The sequence below is a fragment of the Ammospiza nelsoni genome, chromosome 2, assembly GCF_027579445.1.
Source record: "Ammospiza nelsoni isolate bAmmNel1 chromosome 2, bAmmNel1.pri, whole genome shotgun sequence".
Taxonomy (NCBI): Eukaryota; Metazoa; Chordata; class Aves; order Passeriformes; family Passerellidae; genus Ammospiza; species Ammospiza nelsoni.
This window is the reverse complement of record NC_080634.1, coordinates 32,237,901-32,265,173: the sequence shown is the minus strand read 5'-3', so window position 1 is coordinate 32,265,173 and position 27,273 is coordinate 32,237,901. Positions and strand designations below refer to the sequence as shown.

The 27,273-nt window shown below is 42.9% G+C and overlaps 1 protein-coding gene across 2 annotated transcripts in view; it reads left to right on the top strand.

Annotated features, from left to right (window-relative positions):
• Positions 1-4,679: 4,679 nt before the first annotated feature.
• The window catches only part of TSPAN9 (tetraspanin 9), a 168,839-nt gene continuing 146,245 nt past the window's right edge, over positions 4,680-27,273 (top strand). Inside the window, exons 1-2 of one of the 2 annotated variants that reach the window (XM_059491366.1) lie at positions 4,680-4,817; positions 14,623-14,666. The gene's annotated coding sequence lies outside the window, so the exon portion shown is untranslated. Of the gene's footprint in view, positions 4,818-14,622; positions 14,667-27,273 lie in introns of those variants that run through there. The other variant, XM_059491353.1, reaches the window with a different exon arrangement.

Below are 27,273 nucleotides of genomic sequence, written 5' to 3'. Positions count from 1 at the left end.
CAGTAAACATGAACCAACAGGCTGAGGGACAGAGGAAATCTTGGCACAGTTGATTTTGGGACACTTATTCAGGATTTATTTTCAACTTAATACCAGTGGAAGATTTTTCTCTGGCAGTATTCCTTTCTATGCTTGCTCTTGGAGTTCACAGCACCCTGGTGTCAATAACCAGGGTTAGCAAGAGACATCTACTTGCCTTTGAAACTCAGTGGAGAAAGGAAAAGAAAATTTGTGTGTCTTGGAGAGCTCACTTTTATGTAGGCCAAGATATGAAGAAGATTTAGTAAAGCTAAGAGGCAAAAGAAGTACTGGTAATTTTGATGTGGACTAAAAAGCTTCTGTCCCCTTGCAGAATGGGTGAGATCCATGCAAAAATACTTCAAAGACTGGAAGGACTGTAGCTCTCTGTCCCCAAGGCTTCCTTTCTTGGAATTTCACCAGAAGAAACCCAAACAGTGCATCAAACTAAGAGCCAGCTGCAATTTTGCTAAAAATAAAGCAAAGCAAACACAAAATAGCAGCATATGTAAAAAAAGACAGATTCAAGAGGAAAGGCTAACTGAACTCTAAAGAACTGACAACAAATGAGGATATCAAAGTGTCTTACAAGTTTATTTTCTGTTGGGGCAGAAATACCAGAATTATTAACTTAACCTGTAAGAACTTGCTGTAAAATCAAAGGACAAAACATTAAAAGCTGATTCCCCGGGTCACTTCACAGCCACAACACTGAGACCTTAAAAGGCAAAGTGACAAAACAGATCTAAATATCCATGTTTTCTTTATAACAAAGCACTTAAAAGCTTTCCATTTAACTGATTCCCTTTTTTTCTAATGTACATACTTCAGTTTATCAGCCCTAATTTGTGCAGCTACATCTGCTTGTGGAATCATGTCAAACTGAATTACTAAAATGATTCCACTTACTGATAGTCTTCTGAGATAAGACAGACCATGGGTCTGAGCAACACAGAACTAGGCAAGTCAGGAGCCCTCCCTTCATCTGCACTTCAAAGCCAAAAGGAACACTTCAGGTAAGACAAGTTCATTTGAATTCATTCATGTATTTGTGGTGAGGGGGTGGGAACTTCTTAAGCTGACATTGCCAACAAAGACAACATGTAGGTGGGCCTAGAGACAAAGGTAGGGATTGAATTTAAATCTCCTACTTCAATATCTAGATCCAAGGATCATTATTTCCTTGAGTATAACACACACACTTTAGCCTTTGGTGCAATGGTTTCCCAGTGGCATTTTCTTCCCTATTACCCAGCTCATTTTTGTCTTGCTTCTTTGACATTTGGACCAGATGAAGGAGTTGAGGATATTGTGTGGTTACAGCAAAGAATAAGAACTAATTCAGACAGGTGATAACACCCTCAAACTTGCTGTAGAGCTGTGGAAGGGGCAGGAGGAACACATACTGAGCCTTCAAGCAGCTGCCAGGGGGTCATGCTGTTTCACCAATCCTGCAAGCAGAGTCTGCATCAAAACCAAGCAGGAAGGCAGCAGACAACTTGCATGCTTGTACTGAAATGGCAAGATCAGGGCTACTCTCTATGAGGGAAGGCTAGTCAGAAGCTTAGGTTGACCACAGCTCTGTCCACAACCTCACAGACTGTGGTGCAGTCCCAGACCTCTTGGACACCAGATCCAGATCCACTACCATGTTTGCCTGCTGGTTCAGCAATTAGTCAAGACTCCAAATCTTGACTCCTCTCGTTTAAGAGGCCATACAATTTTGGCCTCTTACACGAGCCACAAAAGTACTGGTGCTCGTTCTGAGGAAAACTAATACAGCGTCTTTAGAGAAAAGCACCCCCCTCATCTCTTTGAGGTGCAAAATACAGCAATTGTGATGGAAAGAATGTCAACATAAGCAAAGTTAGAAAGTCTAGATGGATGATTTCTTTCTGTCAAAAAGAAGCAAAGACTTTGATTTTCAACCTTCTTAATTTCCTCACAGCACTCAGCTCTGTTGCCACATTATGATTTCATCTGAAATGGGTGGCTGGGACCAAAGCCACAGACTTGCTATTACAGAAGAGGGGGTACATCCTGTGAATTACAGTGGAGAGCATCCTGTTCTAGATGCCTCAAATGCAGCTACTCAAAGATATTCTCAGAAGCTGCATGTAGCCTTCAGGTTTGCTGGTCATATGCCATGGATTCAGGTACACAAAATCACAAAATTAAGGTTGAAAAAGACCTTTGAGACTGTCAAGTTCAACTATGACCTAACACTACCTTATCAACTAAAGCATGGCACTAAGTGCCACATCCATTTTTTTTTTAACACCTCCAGGGACAGTGACTCCACCACCTCCCTGGGCAGCCCATTGCAATGCTGAACCACTCTTTCTGTGAAAAACATTTTTCTAATGCCTAGCCTAAACTTCCCCTGGTGCAGCTTAAGACTGTGGCCTCTTGTCTTGTTGCTGGTTGCCTGAGAGAAGATGAGGTGCAACTCCTGTTCCTCACTGTATGAATAACATCAGAGTGCCCTCACGTTAGATTTGGTTGCATGTGGAAGATGGCTAGTTGAAGCTGGAACACAGGTCCAACAGAATACTTTCCTAAACTTAATGGCATAATTGAGAAGAGACCTGCAGATAAATGCAGTTTCCTTGGTACAAAGTGTATCTACAGTATCAGCAACTCCAGTCCTCAGTTTCACATTGATTCTCAAGCTCTTCCCTAAATCATCAGGTTCATACTAAGCTCCCATATATGTTTGGGTTTTTTTCCTGCGCATGTTTTACGTTTTTTCCAAAGCAGACACAAAATGATGACTTGATTTCACATATTGATTTTTTACTTAGACTTCAACTATAGAAATCCCATATACCTTGGTATAAAGCTGCTTTGCTTATGCAACAGGTAAAGAACACAACATCATGCTGTCTCTTTTAGAGTGAAGAACCAACTAACAATAACACCACCAACAAAAGTGTCAAATGTGTTCTCATTGTCTGCTGACTTCCTGTGCCGCTTCTCTTTCAGGAAGTTGTTGTTTATTTCCAAAGTTTAACTTACTAAAGATTGACATCAATTCTGGAATGAAGATCCTTCAGTCCTCAGGTCTAATGGGATTTGCTGCATTAGAGCTACAGCATCCAGGAGATGGACTCTTCTTGGAGCCTGGAACCAAAGAACCAAAAGAAGTGCTCTCCACAGATCTCTATCTCTTGGTGCATTGCAAGATATATTTCCTTCATTGCTTGCTTTAAGGTAAACACACAGCAAAGTTTGTTTACTTCTGCATGTAAATAAATCACAGAGAGCTGTAGCTTGTGCTTCTCTTGGGGAGGGAGAGAAACAAACATGCAGTAAATGACAGTTGTGTTGCTGGCAGCACTGCCACCAGGATGCTTCGAGTCTGTTGAACCAAGCAGTTTATAAAAATCCACTTAGGACATGATGGAAAGTACAAGAGAATATATTTGATGTGGACATCCCCTTGAACTGAGAAGTGTGACAGCAGCAGCAGTACCAGAGAAGGAAATGAGAATACACAGGGGACCTCGGAATGCGAAACAGATCTTCCTTCTCCAAAAACATTTATGGTAAAGCCTTGAGTTGCTCTTCATACACTGTAAAATACAGTTCCTCTCAGGAGGCCCATGTCCATAACTGCACTACTCTCCTTCTGTAGGCATCTCCGCCCCAGTTCTAGGTTGCTTCCTCAGCACATAACACTTCGCTTAGTGGTCCATGCCAAAACTTTCCCCAGCTCTGTTAAGACAACTCGAAAGTCTTCTGCTGGAGAGAGTGTTTGAAATTGACTTCATTCAGTTTTTGTTGCACTTCCACTGACACCCAGAGGAAGGTAGGTGGGGACTTTCTATATGATGTCAGAAGAGCTCCCTTATGGCCCTGTCTCATAGCACTACAGATAAGAATCATTAAGATTGGAAAAGATGTCCAAGAGTCCAGCCATAAACCCAGGACTACTGTGTCCACCACTAAAACAAGTCTCTGAGCACCATATATACTAATTTTTGAATACTTCCATAAATGGTGACTCCATCGCTTCCCTGAGCAACCTGTTCCAATGTTTGAACACACTTTCAGGGAAGAAATATTTTCTAATATTCAATCTAAACCTCACCTGGCACAGTTTGATGCTGTGTCCTCTTGTACTATCGCTTGTTACGTGGGAGAAGAGACCGACCCACACCTGTCTACAACTCCTGCTGCGACAGGGGAACACTCAGACACGGTCTCCTGTGCTAGAAGCCAAAGCAACACACCGGCAGTCGTGGTGGGCTTCGGACCAGCGAGCGTCTCCGCCCGGGGTTGCCGCTCGCAGCGGCGGTCGGGGCTGCACTCCGGGCCCGGGCACCAGCCCTGCCTGCCTGAGCCCGGAGGGGGCTCCCGTCCAGCCGCGGGTCCCTCGGGGCAGGGGCAGCTGAGGGGGGCGGTCGGAGTCCCCCGCCCTGGCAGGAGGGTGCGCCGGGGGATGCTCCTGGCGCCCACTCCAGGGGTTTCCCGGAGGGCACCGCGGGCGGCAGAGGGAGCGGGGCGGGCTCCAGGCAGAGCTCTGCCAAAGGGGCTCCGGCGGGCGCAGGACGGAGAGGGTGGGGTGCGCTGGAGCAGCGGGCCGGCAGCGCTCTCTCCCACCCTCCATCCCTCCCTTCCCTCCTCCGCGGGGCTGGAGCCTCCCCTGGGCAGCGCCCCCAGCTCCTCCCCGCTCGGTAACGCCGGTCCGAGCCCCTCCTCCCGTTTCCGCTGGCAGGAGCTGGGGCCGTGTCCTGCCCTACCTCCGCCGCTCCCCCAGCACTCGGCCCCATCCGGCCCGGCCCAGGGACGCGCGGGTGAGACCCGGCGCCGCGGGGGGCGAGGGGCGGCGGGGACCTGCGGCCATTCCCGGCCCTGGGAGAGGGGAGGTGGCGGGAGCGGGGCGGCCCGGCGCGGGGGTGCCGGGACTGCCCCTCACGGGGGTCGCGGGATGCCGGCCCGGCCGCCGGAGATGCTGGGGAGCGGCGGGGTCCTGGCGGGATAGTGCTGCGGGTGGCTCGTAGGGGCGAGGAGTGTTTGCTGGGAACAATAACCCCCCACCCCCTCCTCCGGTGCCTGTGTGATTTTTGCGGAAACAGGAAAGTTAGTTCGGAGGGATGAGTCGAGCCCAGCGGCGTCTGCGTGCGCGGTCCTGCTCTCGGCCGGGGAGCCCGCGGTGCCCATCCCGCACGGCAGCGGATGGCTCCGGCTGGGGATGGATTTGTCCCCGCCGCCGGGGAGAGCACCCTGGGACAGCGCTGCTGGCCGGCGGGGGCTGCCTCTGCCGTGGCCTTGCGCACCCCCGAGGTGCGGCGGGCACCCGTGATGAGGGGCTGAGAGCGCGCAGGGCACCCGTGAGGGGACGGAGACTGCGCCCGGCCGCGATGGGAGCGAGCCCGCCCGGGGCTGACAGCTCCGCGGACGTGGTGCCAGCGGTTCCTGCCTTCCCACTTCTTATGTAAAACTTGACTCCAGCGTGGCCTTTTCCTGTTGGAGCTTTTGGAAACTTTTCTTGCTGTATCTTGGGATATCCGCCTGTCACCGTGCTCCTGGTGGGAGGTGGGAGCTCTGTGAGGTTTGCCTCTCGGGAGGGCCTTCAGCTCCAGGGATTTCTGATGGGCAGGGGAGGACCTGAGGTGTGGGGATGCTGTGTTAAGGAAAAATCACACTGCAAGAGCTGCATTTCTCACTTAATCCTTCTATCAACTCTTTTGTTCTGTGCTTTTACACTGTATAGTTCTGTGGTTTGAACCATGGGAATGGGGCACCTGATTTTCCTACCTGACCACACTGAACTTACTTTAAGACTTGGGCATAAGTCACCTGGGATATGTCTGGGTAGAAGTTAAATATTCTCTAGAACAGCCATGAGAGTCAAATCAAAGAGTTTGTTTGGGCTCTTGGCCCATTCCTAGATGGGCCTAAACATTGCCTATTGAAGGCAAAACTTAACATGTTCCTGTAGCAAAGTTGTTAGTAACAGGTGCCACAAATTGTTTTAATGGTTTGTTTGTTAAGCTTTGTAGCCAGGGTATATAACTGCAAAGGATAGCAGCCACTGAAGTGTGCATTCATGTGAGTTGTATTGGCATAGAATGTGGGGACAAAGTTAGCACTCCATAACTTTTAGAATGTCTGAAGATAAATTATCAATGTGATGTAGAGAACACCTGGGAAAAAAATCTGTCCTTGCAGTTTTATGTCCATTGCTTCCATTTTACATTTTTCCTGAGCTCCAAGTATGAAAACTGATGGAGCTAATATAGCTTCTGCCTCCAGATCTTTCCCTTTCATATTTTTAGACCTGTGATGATCAAATTGCATATCCTACAGAAAAAGCCTTTTCTACAACAGGGCTATAAGACTTGTGGCATGCTTGGTTTTGGTACCTGCACTTTCTTTAAACCTAATTCTCTTTAATAAAGCTGCATAAAAAGACCTCGGGGTCAGAATATAACAAATGCAGTGTCATTAGCATTAGTCAGGCAAAGCTCTGAGGTTAGAATGGCCCTGTTCATCTCTGTTGAGCAGGATAGAGGGTTAACTGAGTGTCAGTGTTATCTTAGCTATTTTGGTTATTTTAGCAGAAAGTAGCTTTCAGAGATGCATATCCCACAGTCTTTGCTTTCTGTGCTATTTTAAGTTATTTTCTTCCAAAGCATGCCAAACCTCAGCCTGTCCATGAGGGTATTTCCATCACAACTGTGTATATTTAGTGTTTAACCCCTGTCTCCCCAAAGACACAAACTAAAAAACTGCAATAGAAAAGTGAAACACAGGAAGAGCACAGATTAAAATAGCAAACCAGCACTGAGGTGGCAGCACTGACTGGAGGAGTTACTTTCACATTTGTTTCACAAGTGAAACTAGCGAGTTTTCACCAGAGAATCCAAGACTTTATCTTGGTGTTACTCTGAGAAAGCTGGAGCAGAAGTGGCTGCTTATCTTAGAAGTAGTATGTTAATATTCCCCAGATACTTGGGTTTTACAATTGCTTTTCAATACTTGGGTTTTACAATTGCAATTTTTTGCCCACCTCAGCTTTTCCCTTTTATCATATTTCAGGATTTTGCTGTTTGCAAATGACTGATGCGCTGTTAGTTTTCTGTGTTGAATGTCATTAGATTTACTGATGCATGACAAAAAGAGATGAGAATGCTTTAAAGAGGCTGAGAATGAGCCAGTGCTGTGCCCTGGAAGTGAAGGCAGCTGACAATACTCAGGACTATTTTAATAAGATTGCAGCCAGTACCCAAGGAAGGGATTATCTCAGGTCAGGGTCTGCATCAACAGGGTCCAGGACCAGGATTCTCACACCTGGCTGGAGGCAGGGCACAGCTGCTACACAGGTTGGGCAGGCACTGAATGCCACAGGCAGAGCTAAAATGGGGTCCCTGGTGCCACGAGCAGAGAGCAGGGGTGGATGTGAGGCTTTTAAAGAGAGCATTTAAAGGCCTTTCAGTGCTCTCAGAGCCCTGGTACAGCATTGAGGATCATATGCTGAGGGAACTAGGTTTGCTCACCCTGGAGAAGAGAAAATTTGATGGGACCTATGGAGACCTCCTGGTACTTTAGAGGAGGTTCTCCGGAAGACAGAGCTTCTTCACTCTTTTGTATGGTGACTGTATGAGGGACAGCAAAGGGAAGTTGAAATGAAGTTCAGGATAGATGTAATTTGCAACAAGGAGGGCAGTCAGATGCTGGAACAAGTTGCCCAGAGGGGTTGTGCAATGTCTGTCCTCACAGGTTTTCAAGGCCAAAGTGGATGAAGTCCTGCTGAGACCTCATAGCTGGTCCTGTGTAAGGTAGAGCATGATGGAACCCCCACAGGCCTGCTCCAACATGAATTCTCTGATCCTTAGATCAAGCAGCCCTTTGGTCTGAGAAGGAAGGAGGTGTGTGAAGCAATGGCAACACTTGTAAATACCCCAGATGAAGAAATGAAGGAAGGTTTTAGGATGCTGATGTGTTGCTTAGATGCTAAAAGAAATGAAATTAAAAACTTTTCTTGGTGTGCTCACAGCTTATGCTGGAGAGGTGTGTGTGTGGGTAGGGGAATGATTTGTATTTATAAACTCACTTTCCTTTAGTAATTCTCAAATCACAAAGTGCCTTTTTGGTGTAACAGCACTTCAAGATGCATTCTGGAATGGATCAAACCATGCTCTTTCAAATTTCATGTAGGAAGTGTGATGACAATAAAGCATGGTGCTGAGCTTGGGGAATGACAAAGGAATAGCTCTTATTTGAGGGTTGTCTTCTTTGACTCTCTAGAAAATAGATTAAACATGCCAGGACCAGCAGATCATTTCCACATTTGTGCTGTGGTTGTTAACAGACCTTAGGACTGAGTCAGTCTTGATGAGGCCATCTTAGCAATACCCAGAGAATGTGAGTGGATCAGAAATAGATACTTGTCTTTCCTCTCTACATGGCAGTGAAATTGTGGAAAAGTGGGCATGTCCTCAGGAAGTGCCATCTCTTTGCTCTGTGCAATGCATGTTGGAATTTAATTTTGAGAAGATAAAAATTTTGTATATTTTACTTATCTGTTAACAAGATACTTTATTGGAGACCACAGGTATTACTAGTGCCCTTCTTCTTAATCTTTCCTGATCTCCTAAAGCTGACTTCCAGAGGCTGTTTCTGCTGCTCCTTGTAGCCTCCCTTAATGAAACATGCATTGCTGAATGTCAGTGCTGTGTTCCCTGGGAAAAAACCCATCAAATCTGTCCTATGGGTTACTTCCTGTGGTTCAGTGCCATGTTTTCTGTGGCGTGTTTGTCATGAGGCTGGACTCTGTTCTCCAGTGAGAGATGTTGGATGCTTTCCTCATGCTGCTTGCACAGGTGTTTCTGGGAAGGTGATGTCTCTGTGATTTAAGTGTTAATACAGCTGGACAGCACTGTTGCTTAAATGTCTTTTAAGCCAAACCTCACCTTTCCCTCTTTTTTCTGATGATATTCCAAACACTTGTATTTATTACTGTCAAAAAATAAACCTTGAGGGCTAGAGTTTGTAGAATGAGGCAGGATCCTTGGGCAAAGCCCAGCTGCTGCAAGGTGTCACTGTCTGCAAGTCCAGTAAGAAAGGAGGCCTCTGACTGTGCTTCACATGGAAGAAAGAACAGATAGGAAATGTGGGATCCTGAGTAAGTAATGAGCTGTGTTTTGATGCCAGTGGGATGTATTAGTCTGTTAAACTGCCTATTGAGGAGGGGTGAAAAAATTCTGTTGTTGAAAAGCTTTTAAAATCAAGAGTACAAAACAGACAGACATGTTGTAGAGATAGCTCCAGGCAGATGGGGCAGATTAAATCATAAACATATGCTCCAATAAGCCTTTAAGTGGACAAAGGTATTAATTAAGCTTAGCATTTCTTTACAGGGATGTGAATATGATGTTGTAATAGTATGATAACCATGAAGTAGTAACATACATTTAAAAGACTTGAAGTTTGCATTCATCTTTGTTTCAAAATGTATAACAGGAAAACTTTAAAGTTTTTTTGAAAGCACTTTTCCCTTTTGCTGTAAGAGTTCTCCTTTCTAATGCAAACGCTGTCATGCTGCTCTAATTCCTGATATTTCTGAAGGTGGAAGTGACTAGTAGCTGGGTGTTTATTTCCATGATGCCTGTTACGAGTGCAAAAGGGGAAACAAGCTGCATTAACTAGTAAAATGCTGATGATATTTTTGGGGCTGAGTCACTGTATGTCTCTAGAATCAGCTGAACTGTGTTAACTGGGCTTTAGTTTCTACTCCGATATTGCAGAACTGCCTGCCTTTGCCCTGGGCTGTCCTCACTGATTTACAAGTGCTTGGATTGGTCTGTGTAAGCTCACAGTGAGGGTGTGATGGAATATATTAGCACAGGACTGGCACAGGACCGCAGGAGCTGCGTTATCCATGTGTGGTGTGTCTGGGCAGGAGGCAGGGCTGGACTGGGGAAGGAGCTCAGGGGGGACTGGGTGGCAAGGCAGTAACCTTGAGGAGGCACTAGGCCAAGGGAAAGGAAGTCTGCAACCCTCCCCTGGGAGGAAGGGCTGGAAAGGAAGGATGAGGTGGTACATAGAACAGAGAGCTGAAATGTCACACCCTGTCAGCAGATTTGAAGGAGACTTAGCTCAAAATTTTGAGACTCTGTTCTAGGGAACAGGGATCAATACAAATCTTCGAGAGCATAGGGCTCTGTGAACTCTCCTATATTTGGTGTTCTTTAATTTCATTCTGAAATTCATTTGACCTGAAAGATTGAGGGAGGCAAAGCTTGAAGTTGGAGGAATCTTGGGTTTAGGTCACTGGTGGGAAGAACCCAAGTGACTTCTCTTGTGCAATTGGGTGGTCAGTGCTGTCTCCTCAAGTGCCTTGTGGCAGTATGCTGACAATCACATTTATGGTGATTGCAGCTGTACTCCAAACTCATGTTGAGCACAGGCAGGAGACTTTCTGTTTGCAGTTGCACATTTCTAAAGGTTAAATAATTCAAGAATGCTTTCAAAAGCGTACTTTGTTTTCTGTTTCTCTACTGGTGTTTTTTACCTACAACTCTGCATACAGTTCAGTGTAAGGTGGTTCTGCCAGGATGTTCATCCGGCTTTGTTTTAAACTGTTCCTTGATTTTGTAGATACATACTTATCCCAAAATCAGGGATTCATTCAATTCAGTTTTTCATTCAATTTTAAGAGTGTAGCCATATGTGAATGAAGGTTGTTACCTGACTTTGTTTGAAAAAGGTGCAGCTGAAGTTATGAAGGATTGAAAGCAATGTTCTGAGAATGTCTAGTATGTTGTTTCCACTGGAGGACAGTCTGCACAGTATTGTTTATATGTATTTATATACATGTGGACAAAATACCATTAGGGGAATGGGATAATGGTTCTGGCAGTATAAGAGACCTGTACTAACATGCAGATGGGAGCATGTCTCCTTGTAAAATAAAAACCTAAATGGCTGGCCTAAAAGCCTGTAAAGGAAACCTTCCAAGTATAAATTAAGTGATTTTCTTTCATACATCAGAGCTTTTAGATCTCTCCAGTGCTGCTGTGCTGTCTCACAAAGTTTTGCCAAGTAACAGTGGCTCTGAGTGTTAGAAAAGCTCTTGCTGATCTGTTTCCCAGCAGTGGAGAAAGCAGCAGGACCGGCAAGACTTTACATTCATAGAGCCTTGGACACTGTGGACAGCAGCAGAGGCATCTCTAGGGAGGATATAGATAGCACAGACACCTAATACTGAGCTATTGGGTGCCATCAAGGATGAAGAGCAAGGGGGAAGAACTACAACTCTGGGAAAATTCCCAATATATTCCCCTCACACCTACTCAGGATGGAAGATCAGCTAAATCCCACACACCGAGACTGCTGCTGTTTCATGTGGGAGGACTGAGGGTGGTATTTCAGGTGAATGTGGTCAGAGATTGTGATGTGAAGGCTGTGGTAAAAGTAATTGCTGGGACCAGTGATCCGTAGAGTGATTTGAGTATCTGTAGAGGAAGAGACTTCATTGAGAACAGGAGCTTCTTGCATGTGTGCTCTATTCTACTTATATAGAAGGCAAAGTGAAAAGGACCATGAAGTAGAAAAGGGATTTTCTCGGGAGAACCAGGAGGAGGAAATGAGAACAGTCTTAAGTTCCCACAGCAATGCAAATTCATCTGGATAGCTTTGAGTTTTTCAAGTTCCACATTGATGCACCATTCTCCTAGTGAATGGTCACCACAAAGTACCTCTCAAGATTTACACAAGAAACTCTTATTTTCATTCTGTTTTTCTTAAAATAATTTCTGAAGACATCTTTCTTAAAGCAGTCAGTTTGCCCTGAAAAATCCATCTTCAGCTGCCTACTCTCCAGGGACACCCAAACAATCTCTATTGCATCTTGCTTTACTTTATGAAAACAAAAAATCCTGCTTGTTTTTCATCATAGCTTGGTTTTCACAGCTATTTAGTCTCTATCTTCAGTTCTTTCTTCTTATTCTGTTTTCCATCAGTTCCTCTTTGAAGAGCTGAGGAAGTTCATTCTGTGGGAAGAACAGAACAGTTTTGCTGTCTTTAGTCCGTTTCTTCCTTGCTGTTTCTACATTAAACCAAAGGAAACAAAGCTGATCCAAGTAATTTAGATATGTTGCTGTTTCTTTATGAACTGCATTTTAAAGAGCTCTTTAAGGAGAAACGCTGCTTCATTTAGGAATTTCTTTCTTTCTGCTTTAGCAAGTACTATTTAGTTCCTCTGTTTCTAAAATTTGAAAATAATTTATCACAGTCTTCTTAAGACCCTTGTTTGTTTTGAAGGTGCTAAATCATCCCCCTCCTTTACTTTTAAGAGAGACTAAGAGGTGATCTTCATTGCTTCACATTCTTCTTAAGTGTTTATTAGAAGATCACTACCAGACTGTTTCTGCTAGTATCACTGGACAACTCAGTTTCTGTTTCAAAGATCTCTAAGTCGTTAGAGCTGTAGGCTGTAATTTTATTAATAAAATGCACTCATACTTCAGGTACAAAATATCCCCATGGCAAGCTTGAAACTGTGAAGGACAACCAAAGTTGGTACTTACCTGTGACGATGACATTGGTTCAAAGCACCTGTTTATAAAAGCAAACAGACTGCTTGCCCTTGGGCCATGGTTTGAGGAACTGGAAGACAAGAATGCTTTAGTTTAGAGGTTGAGGTCTGGTGATGTACCTAAAGGCTATCAGGAGATAAATGCCTACCAGTCACTGAGATTTCTAGAAGAGAAAAGTACAGCATTTTCTTCTTCTAGGTTTTGTTAGGCCTCAGAAGTTATAGGATTTCTGCTTTGGAAGATGGACTTGTCTCCTTACTTTCTTCTGCTGTGAACTGTGGATTGAACAGGTTGCCTGGCTGCTCAATACACCTCCCTACTCTTGCAGAAAACAGTGAAAGATTTGAGGTTTTGAAGGACTTGCAGAGTGGCTGTTCCTTGCCATCATAGTTTTTGCAACATTCTTGTACCAGCCCAAGCCATGTATTGAATCTTTGGGGGTATGAACTGAGTGCTTTGGTTGCATCTGCCCATGAGTTTTTATCTCACCAGTTCTGGTCTGTCAGATGAGTCTTGTTTCTTTGAGTTTATTATTAATGTTTACCTTTGCCAACAACAAGATCTCTTTAACAGTTTTCTTGCAGGCATTTCATTTTCCATTTTAATTTTATAGTATAGAGCTGGCTTTTGTCAAGCCAGTCAGTGTAGCTCTGACATGGCTAGGACTTATCTGTTTTACGGGATTACATGACTTGAAGGGCTCCTCTCAGACCGTTTCTGCCTTTGCTACAGATTGTGCTGTGCTCATAACTGGTTTATATCAGTGGTAAAGAAAGTTCATCTATAAGTCTAGCTGACAGCATATTGTGTGTGACAGCAGTTTGACTAACTTGTTCACATCTACACAATGGAACTGTGGGGAATCTTGGCTAATTTAATTCTTGGTTTAAAAAAAAAAAAAATAAAAAAGTTAGTTACTGCTTAGCTCCCCTTGACTTCAATATGGGTATGTCAGTGGCTGAAATTGTTGTCACCTGTGTCACTGGGGAGCTGGTTAGGTTGTGTGAATGCCTGCAAGTGCTTGCCATGGAGCATGACATCAGTGATGAGTTCACATAGTGTTTAGTTCACTTGAGGGAAGATGTATAGAAGTGGTGTGTATGATCTCTTGAAGTGTCCATGTGCTGAAGCATGTCAGTAAACAGACTGTGAAATCAATATCAGTGTTTCATTGATGCTTGATACAGTGAAGAAGGCAAAGAGAAAACATTATTTTAGAAATCAGCAACAGTGGAATGATGGAAACATTTCCATTGACCAAGTTTGGTGAATGATCACAATTTTAAAAAAATACTTAGTCTGTAATTCTTTTTTTTTTGTTTGTTTGTTTACAGCTGCAATAATATTGATGGTCTTTTAAACAGTGGGGATGGTACTGCTCCATGTCTTTCCTCCATGTGGTTGAAGGAAATCCTAGTCTCACTTTGCTAGCTGTAGCACTCTTCTAACAGTGGAGTGGTGTTACAGGCTTGAAAGCTCCAGTGTGAATTGGATAAGGTGGAGTGCTTTCTGTTGTGTGGTTTTGTGTGGTTTTGACTTCGGCGGTTGTCCTAGAAGTAAAGGACTCTGTGTTGTACTAGAAGCAAAGGTGACATCTGTCAGAAAGCAAGGCTGCTGGAGGAGAGTTTATCATGAAGGGTCTTGCTTAATTTCTAGTTTGGCTGCTGTAAGCAGGTCATCAGGAGTCATGGTGATAATGGGGGATCTAAATGCCAAGGGTTAGAAGCACTGGATTTTTTTACTACTATATCTGATTTAATAGACACACAGCTTTTGCTTTTCCCCATGATCTCTGTTTTCCCGTCAGTTTCTGTTTTAATATTTTGCCTATTGCCATTATTTAAACTTGAGTCCAGGTCAAATCAGTATATTTGGAGACCAGTGTTAAGACTTACTCCTTTTGTTCAGGAGCAGGTGAAATTTGATATACCTTTCCCTGTTTGTTTTTTTAAATCTCCCTGAAGTTCTCCTTTCTGTCTGCCTAAGCTAATTGTTTGTGGTGGGAAGTGGGTCCAAAAGACAAATAAATTAATTTTGTTGTTCTTCTTCTTTCCAGGTTTGATCTGTGGCTTTTTCCTTGGTGTACATCCAGTTACCTCAGTAAGTAAGATCTCGGTGAAGGATTCTTGGAGTCATTAGGCTTTGTCATTAATATTCCTCACATTGACATTAAGGGAAGACGAGTTGGTCCAACACTGAGCCCTTACAAAACCTTTTTGTAATCTGTTATTTTCTTGCCACAAATGCTGAGAGAGTCCAGAGTAACACGGTTGGGTTGTTGTTGGGATTGTCTCCAAGTACTGCCATAAGTACTGAAGGAAATGTAACAGAGGAAGGAAATAATCCTCTTCCTTACGTGCAAAGATTCCTCTTCCTCTGTTTTCTTACCTGTGGCATTTGTAGGGAAAGGAAGCAGAGAAGAATGAAACAAGGTTCCAGTTGAGAGCAATTTCATTAGTCCACATAAGTTATATAATTTTGTGAAAGGATGGATCTATAAACAGGCTTAGAAAATCAGACTTATTTTAGAGGAACCCAGGGCTACCCTGGTGTTAGGTGTCTTACTACAGCTGCAAGCCCGTTGCTTTGTATTTTTACATTCCCTGTGTTCTTCAGGGATTTAGCCTTGGCTAGGAGCAAGTGGCAGATGTGCCACTGCTTACCTTTCATTAAGTTTCTGACACAGGAGAAGAAACAACTTCTGCTCCTTTAGGGAAAGCAAGGTGATCCACCTTTCTGCTGAATGCCATGTGTTCTGCCAAAGGCTGCAAGGAGTGCAGTTTGATAAATCCAAGCAGTGAGAGCAACAGAGAGCTAATAGTCCACTCTTGTACTTGGCTTGCCAAGAACTGTTTCATACTTCTGTGCTGCTGTGTGAAACTTGTCATGACAGCTGCAGGCAAAAAACATCTACGGTTGTACATTTTGGGATCAGTGATGAGAGATTATGGTCTGTGAAGGGGAAGAATCCCCTTGCAACTGGGAAAAGCTAAGAACATGTTAGGTGAGGATATGAAAAAGGAATGCTGGAGCTTTCCTTTACTCTTGTGTGAAACATCATTAGAGGTGGTGCTGCTCAATGGCTCAGTCTTGGGGATACTGCAAAGATGCATTGACTTAGGGATACTGTTTATTTAAGAGAGAACTGGGAAATATCCTGAGAGGGTCTTCAATGTCAAGGCAATAGTTCTGTTGTCAACTGCTTTGGAAAATTTCATTTGTAGGACTTATGTGTTTCCAAGAGAAAAATCAGTAATAGGAGGTATACAACTAGCTTAAAATCTGTACATTTGATGTTGGACATGGTTGTGGTTTAACCCCAGCCAACAGCCAGGCCCCACACAGCTGCTCACTCACTCCCCCACCAATGGGATTGGGGAGAGAACTGGAAGGGTAAAAGCTGCAAAACTCATGGGTTAAGCCGCAAGCACAAGCAAAGCAAGGAATTAAATCACTGCTTCCCATGGGCAGGCAGGTGTTCAGCCATCTCCAGGACACCAGGGTCCATCACCTATAATGGTGACTTGGGAAGACAAAAGCCATCTCTCCAATCTTCCTCCCTTTTTCCTTCTTCCTTCACTTGATATGCTGAGCATGATGTTATAGGATATGAAATATCCTTTAATATTTCCTTTGGTCAGTTGGGGTCAGCTGTCCCAGCTGTGTCTCTTCCCAATTTCCCACATACTTCCAATTTCCTTGCCATGGCAATACAAGAAGCAGAAAAGGCCTTGGTTCTGTGTAAGTCCTGCTCACCACCACCACCAAAACCCATCAATTTGTGTTGATTATTATCAACCCTCAATTTGTGTTCAGCACAAATCTAAACCACAGCCCCATACCAGTCGCTGTGAAGAAAACTAACCCCAAACCAGCACAGATGTAAATAGCTTCCTGATTTTTCTGTTGCAAGATGAAGAATGAAAAGATAGATGAGGGATGTTAGGCACCAACACAGGTAACATCTGTATTTGTAGCAGATGAGACACGATGTTACAGTATGTAAGATAAAGAACCTATGAAATTTCATGCTGTAGAATTTAAGATTGTTATAAAGAGTCTTGGATTGGTCATAAAATGTCTCTCTGTAGGGCTGCTGTGTGTTTGCATCTTGCAGTGATTTTTCTGATTACCTTTTGCACGTGTGCCACGCTCTGAATCACACAGAATGGTGGTTTGTTGATTACTGTGTCCTAGGAGAGCTGGGTGATTGAGTGCACTAGTGAAAAGATAGTTGGGGAAGATTGAAATGGTTGTTATTTGTTCCAGGAGTTTTCTTGCTGTTCATTCCAGTGCCACTTGAAATGATGGCTGTATTGTGAGCTCTTTCATCTTGTTTCCACACCTTTAAAATTTGATACTGCAGAAATTAATGTAACATCATCTGTAATGTTAAAGCTGCCTCATGTTATGAAAGTGAGAATTCCCACAGCAGCCTTAACTCTGCCCCCAGAAGAGAAAGCAAATCAAGTTAGTGTCTTAAGTTACACCATTGTGTATCACTGGGCACTAGGATGTATGTTTTGGCAAATATTTACATTTCAGAACTGGTCCAAGTCCATGGCAGTAATGAAATATCATGTGTTAATTATGCTAAATGATCATATTACACTGGTAAATGGGAATAGGATTGATTCCCAGAATGCTGATCTGTGATTCACATCATCAAGGAGTACAAAAGAATCCACATCCCTTAGAGAGGGAAGATAAATAGGATATTTCAAGCATTTTTCTTGCATGCATGGTAATATGCAATTTCCCCCCTTTCCATTATGTTTCTGAAATCTATTTCACAACAAATTGAAAAATTAGTATCCCATCTCTAATGGAGGCTTAGAAATTACCCTACTTTCTTTACCTTGCTTATCAGTGTTAGCTACTGGATTTCAGATACTCTTTTGTATTAATTCAAGCATTTTCCTTTCAAAGTGGTCTATTTCTGTGAAGAAGATAGGACTTGAACATGCTGAGCAGAATAGGAAACATGCTTTTTGCTTTCTATGAAATGTACTCATGCATATTAAAAAGCTTGCCAGACCTGAATTTCTAGAATGAACAACAAATTGTTGCTAAAATAAAGTGATTGAATGCCTTGCTGATGTGTGGTTTTGAAGCTGAGTGAAATGCTGCTACTCATCACTCAAAATTAAATAGAGTGTATTACAAAAGCTGTTGTAGGAAAGGGCTCAGTAGAGAGCTCAGACCCAGACTGAATAGTGAAGACAATCTTCAGCTACATCTTAAAACCAGCACATACTGTGGGGATGTCTGGAAAACACTGTTGTGTAATGAAGTCAAAAATGGTGTGTGAGATGCTTTGTGATGGCTTGTTTATGGCAGGCAGCCATTCCAGGTGAGATGGACATTTTAACATATAGGATGTATTGAATTATGGGTTTTAAGTGTTTAAGGTGCTGTTGTATGGGAGCAAGTTGTCACTGTGCGTATGTGCTGGACTGTGAGGCCTCCTAGGGTGATCCTGGGTACCTCACTGGGGCAGGGCTGTTCTTCGTTTGTGTGGTTTGTTTTGGACTGTGAGCAGGGCCATTGCTCTCAAGGTCTTCATACTGTGCCCAGCAGAGTGAGGCACAGAGGGGAGGACCTGGGACCTACTGAACAAATACAGGCTGTAAAATTTAATCCAAAATGAGATCAGGCAAGCAAGGCGAGAAAGAGAAGTATGAGAAGAGGTTTTGTTAACTTATATTGGCTGTCTTACAGTCATAGAAATAACTTGGTGACCCTGTTGTGCCAAAGGCACATATTTGTAAAATGTGTGAAACGTGCTCAGATGTTCCACAGTTGGGCTAACACATTGTTTATGTCTGATTTGAATGAGTACTTGGCATCAGTCTCTGTTCACAAGAAGAGCTTGTCTAATTACATGGATAATGTTAGACCACATCTTCAGGAGCATTATTAGAAGTTCTGCTAAGGTAGCCTGAGGAAAAGAAAGTTGCTGTGGGCAGTGGCCTTGGGATTGGCATTGGGCCAGGTCAGGGTAATTTAATTTTCAGAGTCTCAGTTTTAAGCTGGATTCTGAGGCCTTGAGGCAAAATTGTAAATGATCCTGTCCTGTAAGTTACTAAGTGATATGATACAGCTAAACTTTAATGTGCCATAAAGTTAAATCTCCATGTATGGAGCACCCCACTGGCAAAAGATAAATTAGTTATGGGGAAAGGAAAATTATTTGTCCCAGAGATACAGTTAGTTAATCGCTGGTTCTTCTCAGGTTGCTTGAACCTGGAATATTTGTCCCCATCATTAATTAACATGTTTTATTATTACTTCTGCTCCCTTGGAATATCAGGTTTGTGGCACTTTCCCATGGGTGGATTTTTATTTAAGTTTTTTAATATGGAGAAAGATTTTCACTTGAGTATTTAGTCACACATACAACCAAATCTCCTTATGAATGATGGGGTGAGGCTGTCTCTTGTTTGTCATGTGAGAGAAGGCATGGAGGAATGTGTTGGAGCACAATTTTCTGCTCTTTCTTAGCTTGTTGTCCTTATTGCCTGTCACCAGGCTCCCACAGGGCAGATCCTGGGCATGGCAGCCCCCAGAAGAAACTGCAGGGTCCATCTCTCTGGGCTGAGCCGGTTTGTGGTACCTGTTTTGTTGCATGCAGTGTGTTGTCTGCTTCTCTGTGATGGAATAAAAAAGCCTCATTATAAATAGTGCTATGTACATATTCCTGTGGTAGCCTATTGGACAGCTGTGAACTAAACTAAATTTCTTAAAGCAGTAGGTTTCATTTTTACTGTTATCAGCCCTTAAGCATTTTCTGGAGACTCTCTGTATATTCAATTCTAATCTATCTTGAATTCTGATATATTGTCTGCTGTATTTAAATTGTTGACCCATCTATTCATTTCTGCTTGGTGTGTATCACACTCATGCAGCTGAGCTTCAGAGAGGCTGTGAATGGTTAGGTGTTTTTGTCTTTAGAAAGCTCGAGGAACTGATCTTACCAGAGTACCAAAGCTTTGATTGTCAGTGGATTCTTTCTTGCTTTTTCTTCTCTTCCATAAAATTATTGCTCTTGTAATCCCTGTGCAGTTTCTTTCAGTGTAGGAGAGAAATCTGTATCTTCATGTGGGCACAGGTGGGAATTTCAGGAGCTGCATTACTTTCCTTGCTAGTAGCACTGGAATCCTCCCCATCATTTACAAAGGGGTACTGCTGTCACTCAGCAGAAGCATTTGTAGTATCACAGAGGTTAGAGATGCCAGCTAGGAAAAAACACTGCACTTTTCAGCCAGCCCTCTGCAGAGCCAATATCAAATTTCTCCCTACTAATGTGTTTCTTGGCACTTTGGTTCAGTTGCTGTAGATTTTCCAGCAGCTGAGTGCTCCTTAGGCAGGTAGGTTTCCCTCTAGCAGAGGCACAGAAGTGTATTCCTAATACACTTGATACTTTTTTTGCACTGTATTATTATCGATTGTAGAAGTCATTGCCCAGTTTTTTTCCAGGCCCATTTTCCAAGCCAAGTTCAGTGTTTTTGAAAAAAAAGTTGTGGATCCATGTAGGTGTCAACAATAGCTGTTAATCCTGTTTTAATTCCCTTTTGTCAAGCTAATTGATCACTGTCCTGCTTTGTGTTCTGCCGTGGCAGTACTGGGGGGCTGTCAGCTCGTGCTCAGCCCTGTGCTGTTCCTGGCTGAACTGTGCTACTCACTGCTCTGTCTTTGCCATCCTGCCAGTTCCTTCCCTGCTGCCTCTGCATTGCCCTCAGGCTGACATGGAGATTAATTGACCTAGTATCACAGGATGTTGCCTCTTTTGAAGTCCTCTCTCCAGCAATGTTTAAGAAGGAAAAAGGGAGAGTTTGAAAACAACTAGTCGGCTAGCTAGGATGTGGTGTGCAACATCTGAGCACAGCTAACACAAAGCAGCATTATTAATAGAAAAACTATGGCATAAATGCACTATTGCTATAGAGATGGAAAGCCTGTTGTATTTCCTCAGTTTGCCCTCAGTAGTGGATTTCAGACTGTCATGCATAGATCTCATTGTTTTAAATACATATTATAATATCAGATTTTTGCAAATATGAAAATGGATGCTATATGTATAATGTTAACGTAACTGCTATAAAGATACATTTTTTTATTTCTGCTATTAACTAAACTTAGACACAGTAGTGAAATAGCTGATACAGTTGCACTTGTGCTAACTGAGCTGCCTGCTTGGTTGGATAATACCCAATGAACGTATGATGGAAACCCCTGCTACTGATATGCCAACTATCAGCACCTACCCTCTGTAGAAAGTATGGACCAAAGCCCAAGCTGGAGGTGATAATAAAAACGGAATAAAACCACAGCCAAGAGATGTGCATGCTCTAAAAAGGCAGATCCAAGGAGGAACCATGCTAAACAGTTCTTGGAACATGTAAACTAGTTCAGGGAAAAGTTTAAATATTAAATTGTTTATGAAAATGCAATAGGCTGATGCAATAGAAAAGGTGTGTAAAGGGTGTCTCTGAAATAGCAGGTGTGCTCCTGGCTGAATGCCAAGCGCCCGGCCGTTAACTTTGCTTTATTTTTGTATCCTGTTGCCCTTTATTAAACTTTTAAATTTTACCAGGAGAGTGAACCTCGTTTTTCACATCCTGAAATAACTCATCAGGAAACTTCTTCTTCTAAATATTCTGCATCAAGCAAATTGCAGAACCTTACCTGATTCAATTATTTGATTGAATTGAGAGTGGATAAAACCTATTTGGGGCTTGATAAGCTATTCAGTAACAAAGCCAGGCAACAAAGTCAGATGGAAATTGAAAGACACACAAACCGACAAGAGCCTGTCACATGGACTGGGAGGAGGTGAAGCTGCAAACATTTTGAAGCGGCCTATTTGATGCTCTGCAAGATGGGTAAAATTTGAACTCAGGGTTGCTAGCATTTGTCCCATCTTTGTGTGTTTATTTTTGCCTTCTGTTCCAGGGGAGCACATTAGGTCAGGCTTGACTGTACATTGCTAGCAGTGCTGAGAGTGACGGGAGATGCTGTAGGCATGGAGAGTGAGCCATGCATGACTAAGAACAGAAATGGAATTCAGTGCCTGTGACTCTGAGCAGGACAGATAACACAGATATGTGTGGAACAGTTGCAAATGCACAGACTCTTCCTTACTGAAAAATTATTAGAAAAAATAGTTTGAATTTAGGAAGAAAGTAAGCTTAAAGCACAATCAGGCTTTGCAAAGGGCTCTTGTCTATGAAATGAATGTTCACCCACAGTGTGTTGATACTGTAGTTATTTTGGATTGTTCTCAACCTAAAAAAGCTGAAAGGTGATGATTTTGTCACATAAAACTGCTGAAAATGGGTATGTTGATACCAATTATTCAGCAGAACTCATATCATGATGAGTATATTTTTGTCAAAATCGTTTTTGTGACCTTTGGAAAGCGTTAATGCAATTTAAGGTGAAAACAGAAAGCTAGATAGTTTTAGATGTCATGGTTTGATTTTAAAATGTGTTTTCTCTTTTAAAAGCATATTTTAAAAAGCTAATGACTAGATACAGTTAGTTTATCTTGTCTTGAGGGATTTACTTTTAGCATAAATAGTGTTTATGTGTCTAATTTATGTTTAAGTGTTGTATGCTGCTTTGACAGCATTGCCTGCTTGTTTCTTACATGCTTTGTGCTTATCAAAAAGAATATAGGAAAATAGTCAGGAAGAGCTTAGTGAAAGCTGCATGTTGTGACGTGTCTGTTTTGTTCACTGTGTCAGGAAAATCCACTAACGCCAGAGGTTTATGTCCAAAAAGGAGACAGGGGAGTTCTTCAGCTTTGTTTGAATTAAGGGGGGAGTCCGCTGGGGGGCACACCCGCAGGGTTTTCTCTCTCAGGGTTTTGAAGGGCACAGCCTCCCTTGATCCTAAACTCCAGGCCGCACATTTCCCTCTTCCTTTCCCCATTGCTGAGGCATTGGGAAGGTGCAGCCTTCCCGAACCGCCTACCACACATTGCCCCCTTGAACCTGCTGTTTTACCCCAAAGCTCAGGAGTTCAGGCTTGTGCATCCCTTGTCTGCTTCAGGGGCCAAGGTGCCAGGGCTCTGCAGCAAACCTGCGGTCTAGGTCAGTAGAGACATTAACTCCCGTTGCAAAGATGTTAACATCCACACTTCACCCATCAAACTCTTTGGTAAACATGAGCTTTCCTCTTGACTGTTTTGGTGTTAAAATTTGTAATGGTTGCTATGCAATTTCAGCTTAAGGCCTTGTGAACAGTGTTACTTGAAATATGGATCTTTAAGCCTATTTGTTTTTCTGTTGTGCTTTGTGATTTTAAGTTCTGTTCATCTACTGGAAAGTAGGAAATTGCCAAGAGCTGATTTTTTTCTGAGAGCCTCACACAGAAGTGTCAGGTATGGTCTTTGTCCAGCCACACCTTGGTGCTGTTTGGGTCATTCCAGAGGCATGCAAGATGGGAGGAGAACTCCAGGAGTGAACTGAAAATTAGTAATTTGCAGTTTTGTATAAGTAAATCAGCATACTATGAAAACTGATACTCTTCCTTGTGATTTCTTATTGTTACCTTGGTACATAATTAAACAAAAAAAGAGAGAGAATCTCTGGAAAGCCAGTGAGTATGTCTGTATAACAGTACTAATTTTTACCTTTTGCATTTACTGACATTTGTCTTTATCTGGCTTTCAAAGCTGACAGCTGAAATAAAAGTGTTGTCTCCGGGACAGCATTGACCTTTGTTAAGGTTTTTTTCTTGTCACAATTGTTTAGTACTTTGGTCTTTAGTCTGCTCAGGAGTTTTTCTTTTTTTTTTTTTTTTTTCTGGAGTAGTGGGATGGCTATTTGTTTGGTTTGGGTTTTGTTTTGGGTTTTTGTCATTTGTTTATGCTTTAAAGCTGCTCACAGTGCACCTTTTATATATTGGTGTGGTACAGTACACAGTGAAGACTGAAGCTGGCAAGGAGCTGGTGCCATGAAATGCACTTTTTTACTGTTTCCTGCTTTTGTATTTTCATGCGAGTGCTTCCTTTGATAGTAGCCCAGAACAATACATAGCCTAAACTCTAATTTTTTTATTTTAACAATTGTTACTTGTTCAGGAACAGTGCTTTACAGTTGGCTAGTACCAGTCATCCACAACTGGTGGATGAGGGTGCAGTTGAGGGAATCCAGCCAAGCTCAGACAAATTCCTGTTTGTTAAAGCATCCTGAGCTACCCAACTTGAAATGTATTAGATGAAGCTGATGAGCCTTTGATGAATGAGAAGATGTAGCAGAATGTGGAAATAAATAAAGTAGTTTGGGCATGGAAATTTTCTCTTTTAAGGGAAGGAGTGTAAAAAGAGAGAAAAAGACTAATCTTCTGCATTTGTATAGGTTAAAAAAATGTAGTCACTTTGTCTGCTTTTTGTTCTTTGCACTCAGATTAAATGAAGCTGCAGATCTGTTTGTGTACCCTTGTTTCGAAATAACATCTGCTAATTCACCTTAGGCTCTTCTATTTACATTTTCATAATTTCATGGATACCTAACTGAAACAAATACATGAAATACTTAAAATTAAAAATATATGGTATTATTTTATTATTGATGCCATTGTATCTTTTAATTTAGTAGTCTCCCAAGATTCTTAAAAGAAAGAAGAGGAGGTTCATTGAAATGCAAAGATGGTGAAACAAGAAAATAGGGTGGTTCTTTTCATATATCCTTATTATAGGTTGTAGAAGTCATCATCAGGGTTGATGGTGGGGCTGTGAGTTTAAAAGAGTTTGATGTTATAGTTAGGTAGTGAATACAAAATATAACACCCAAGAATTTGTAATTGGTGTGGGATATTAAGACTTGGTTTCAGCTCTTAAGTCTATTTTCCACCTATTAAGTTCAATTAGGGATTTTCAAGCATGAACCATTTTTCTTTTTACCAACTGTTGTGAGGTTCCTGTTTGAGGACAGCACTGGGTGTTTCAAGGCTGCACATATTGTAATCTTTTCTTCTTCAGTGCAGCACCCTCAGACTGTCTGTCATGGTGCATCTGCTCTGATCTGACCACGGCGCCCACGAACAGGAAATTTGTGGGCACCGGTGAACTTGTGGTGCTGTAGGATCACAGCTCATGGCTGCGTCACCATGTCATGGGAAGGTGGTCACATCTGATCAGAGGCATGCTTATTAGTCAGCAAGAATGGGGGTATTTTCCTCCTGTTTCAGTGCCTTCTGTCGTGAAACCAGAGTGTATTTTATGTGAGTGCCAGGAAAGAGAGAGAAAAGAAACAGGCTGTAGGCCCCTGGGGAATTTTTCTGCCCACAGCTGTAGGACAGTTAACAAAGATGATGGGAAATTGGGTTAGATGAGTTGTTTTGTGAAAGTGGATGGATGCCAGACTAGATGCTGTATTAACTCAGAGAATCCCAAAGGATGGCACATGTGCTAGTTGTGGTATCTGAGCATGCCCAGGCAGCAGAATTGTATTACCATGCTGAGAATGTTCATAGAGCAACAGCACTGCCATGAAAGTATGTAGCTGACCAAAGTGTTTTTCAAACTTCTGTCCTTGATGAGCTCTGGTCAGCTTTAGAGACCTTGACATTCCTATCAAATATTTATAAACATCATTCTGTGTTTTAAAACTGTATTTGTCTTTGTCTTCCTAAAGATCTCACTGGGCTTCAGAAATCCAGTGTGCTTACTGTGATGTAATGCCTTCTGCTGATACTGGTGGGAACAGCATTGAATTTTTTGACAGATTTCACAAAACTGCTCAACAAAAGTAGCTGTGTAATGTGGGTGACTGTATCTGTATGTGTAACTGAGAGTCATGGGAGCAACTTGAAGCCAAGTATTACATCAGACTCTACATTCCAGGCAGTGATTTGGTTTGGCCCTGCTGGATTATTGCTGCTCTCAGAGTTTGTGTCAGCAAGTTTACTCATGATTGACATGGATTTTTAGTCCAGATTAATGGCATTAAGTGTAGGCCCCATTGTTGACTATCGTGATCAGATACTTGACACTACTCCACAACTGGCAGCCTTCGTGCCAGTGATGCTTCTTGTGGAGCAGACATGGTAAGGACAATGCCACTACAGATGTGATACCCAGGCCAGGGTCACCATCTGTGTCATGGAAGCTTTCCAAGGGCTTCCAGCCTGATTAAAAGCCTGTGTCTATATGACCTTGTGCATCTTGGTGCCCATATCAATATGTTTGTACTGAGGGAGTGGGGACACTGTTTTAAATTTTCTTGAAACAAATGCTGCTAACTAAGGAGATAAGATCTGGGTGGAGCAGCTCAAGCATTAGTCTATGCTGCAAACATATGCCAGCACTCCTTGTGCATTGTATGGTGCAGGAAGCCTTGGGATAGGCATAGGTCAGATATTAAAGCCATTTCAAAAGCCATTTTATAATGGTTTATAAGGTGATGTTGCTTGCAGACTCATTCAGGTTGGAAGGGACCTCCAGGGGTGATCCAGTCCAGCTCCTACTCGAAGCAAGATCAATGCTGCCTTCAGACTAAGTTGCACAGATGTTGTTCAGATGGTTCTTGAAATCTACATGGACATAGATTCCACAATCTCTCAGATACTTGTTTTAATACTTCAGAGCAGTGATTTTTTTTTAATGTTCTGCGGCAACTTCAGTTGCCTATTTTCTCCTACCACATACTTTCATAAAAAGCCTGGCCCATGTTCTTGGTGACTTTCTCTTGGGAATTGAAAGTCTGCTATTGTGTTCCTCCAAAGCCGTCATAAGTGAAGCAAGCCCGTTTTTATCAGCCTTTCCGCCCAGGCCCAGAGCTCTAATTCCATGAGAAACTCGGTGATCTTTGGCAGGACTTGCTCAGGTTTCTTACGGAATAGTTTGGGTTGGAAGGGACCTTTTAAAGGGCGTCTAATCCAGCCCCCTGCAATGAGCAGGGACATCTTCAACCAGACCAGGTTCCTCAACCCCACCTAACATGGCTTGAATGTTTCCATGGATGGGGCATCTATCACTTCTCTGGGCAACCTGTGCCAGTGTTTTATCACCCTCATTGTAAATCTAAATCTAAGTCACCATCATTGTAATCTAAGCCAGTTCTCCTTCAGCTTGAAACCTTCCCTCTTTGTCCTATTGGTGCAGCCCTTGTAAAATGTCTCTCTCCAGCTTTCAGGCCCCCTTTAGGTATTGGAATGTGCTATAAGGTCTCCCTGGAGCCTTTTCCAGGCAGAACCGCCCCAACTTTCAGCAGGTCTTCATCAGAGAGGTGCTCCAGCCCTCTGTTCATCTTCATGTGCCTCCTCTGGCCTCACTCCAACAGTTCCACAGCCTTGATCAACACTTGCTTTTACTGGAGGCTCAGAACTGGATTTAGTACAGTGTTGAGTAAAGGAAAACAATCACTTTTGTTATCTACTGTGCATTGTCTTGTGGATACAGTACAGTAAGCTTTTAGCCTTCATTGCAGTTCTGAGTCCCATTTAGCTCTGTCTCCACTGGTACCCACAAATCCTTTTCAGCGCAGGTCCTTTCCTGGCAGCCTGTTTCCCTGGCCTGTCTGGGTTCCTGAAAATGGTAGCTCAGCCCTGGAGCTTCTTGCCTGCATTCCCTAGTTTGCTGTCATCTGCAAGCCTGATGAGAGTGGGCTGTGTTACCTTCTCCAGGTCACTGGTAAAGGTGTGAAACAGGACAAGCCTCCAGACAGACCCATGCTATACTCTCCTCATTGCTGGCCCC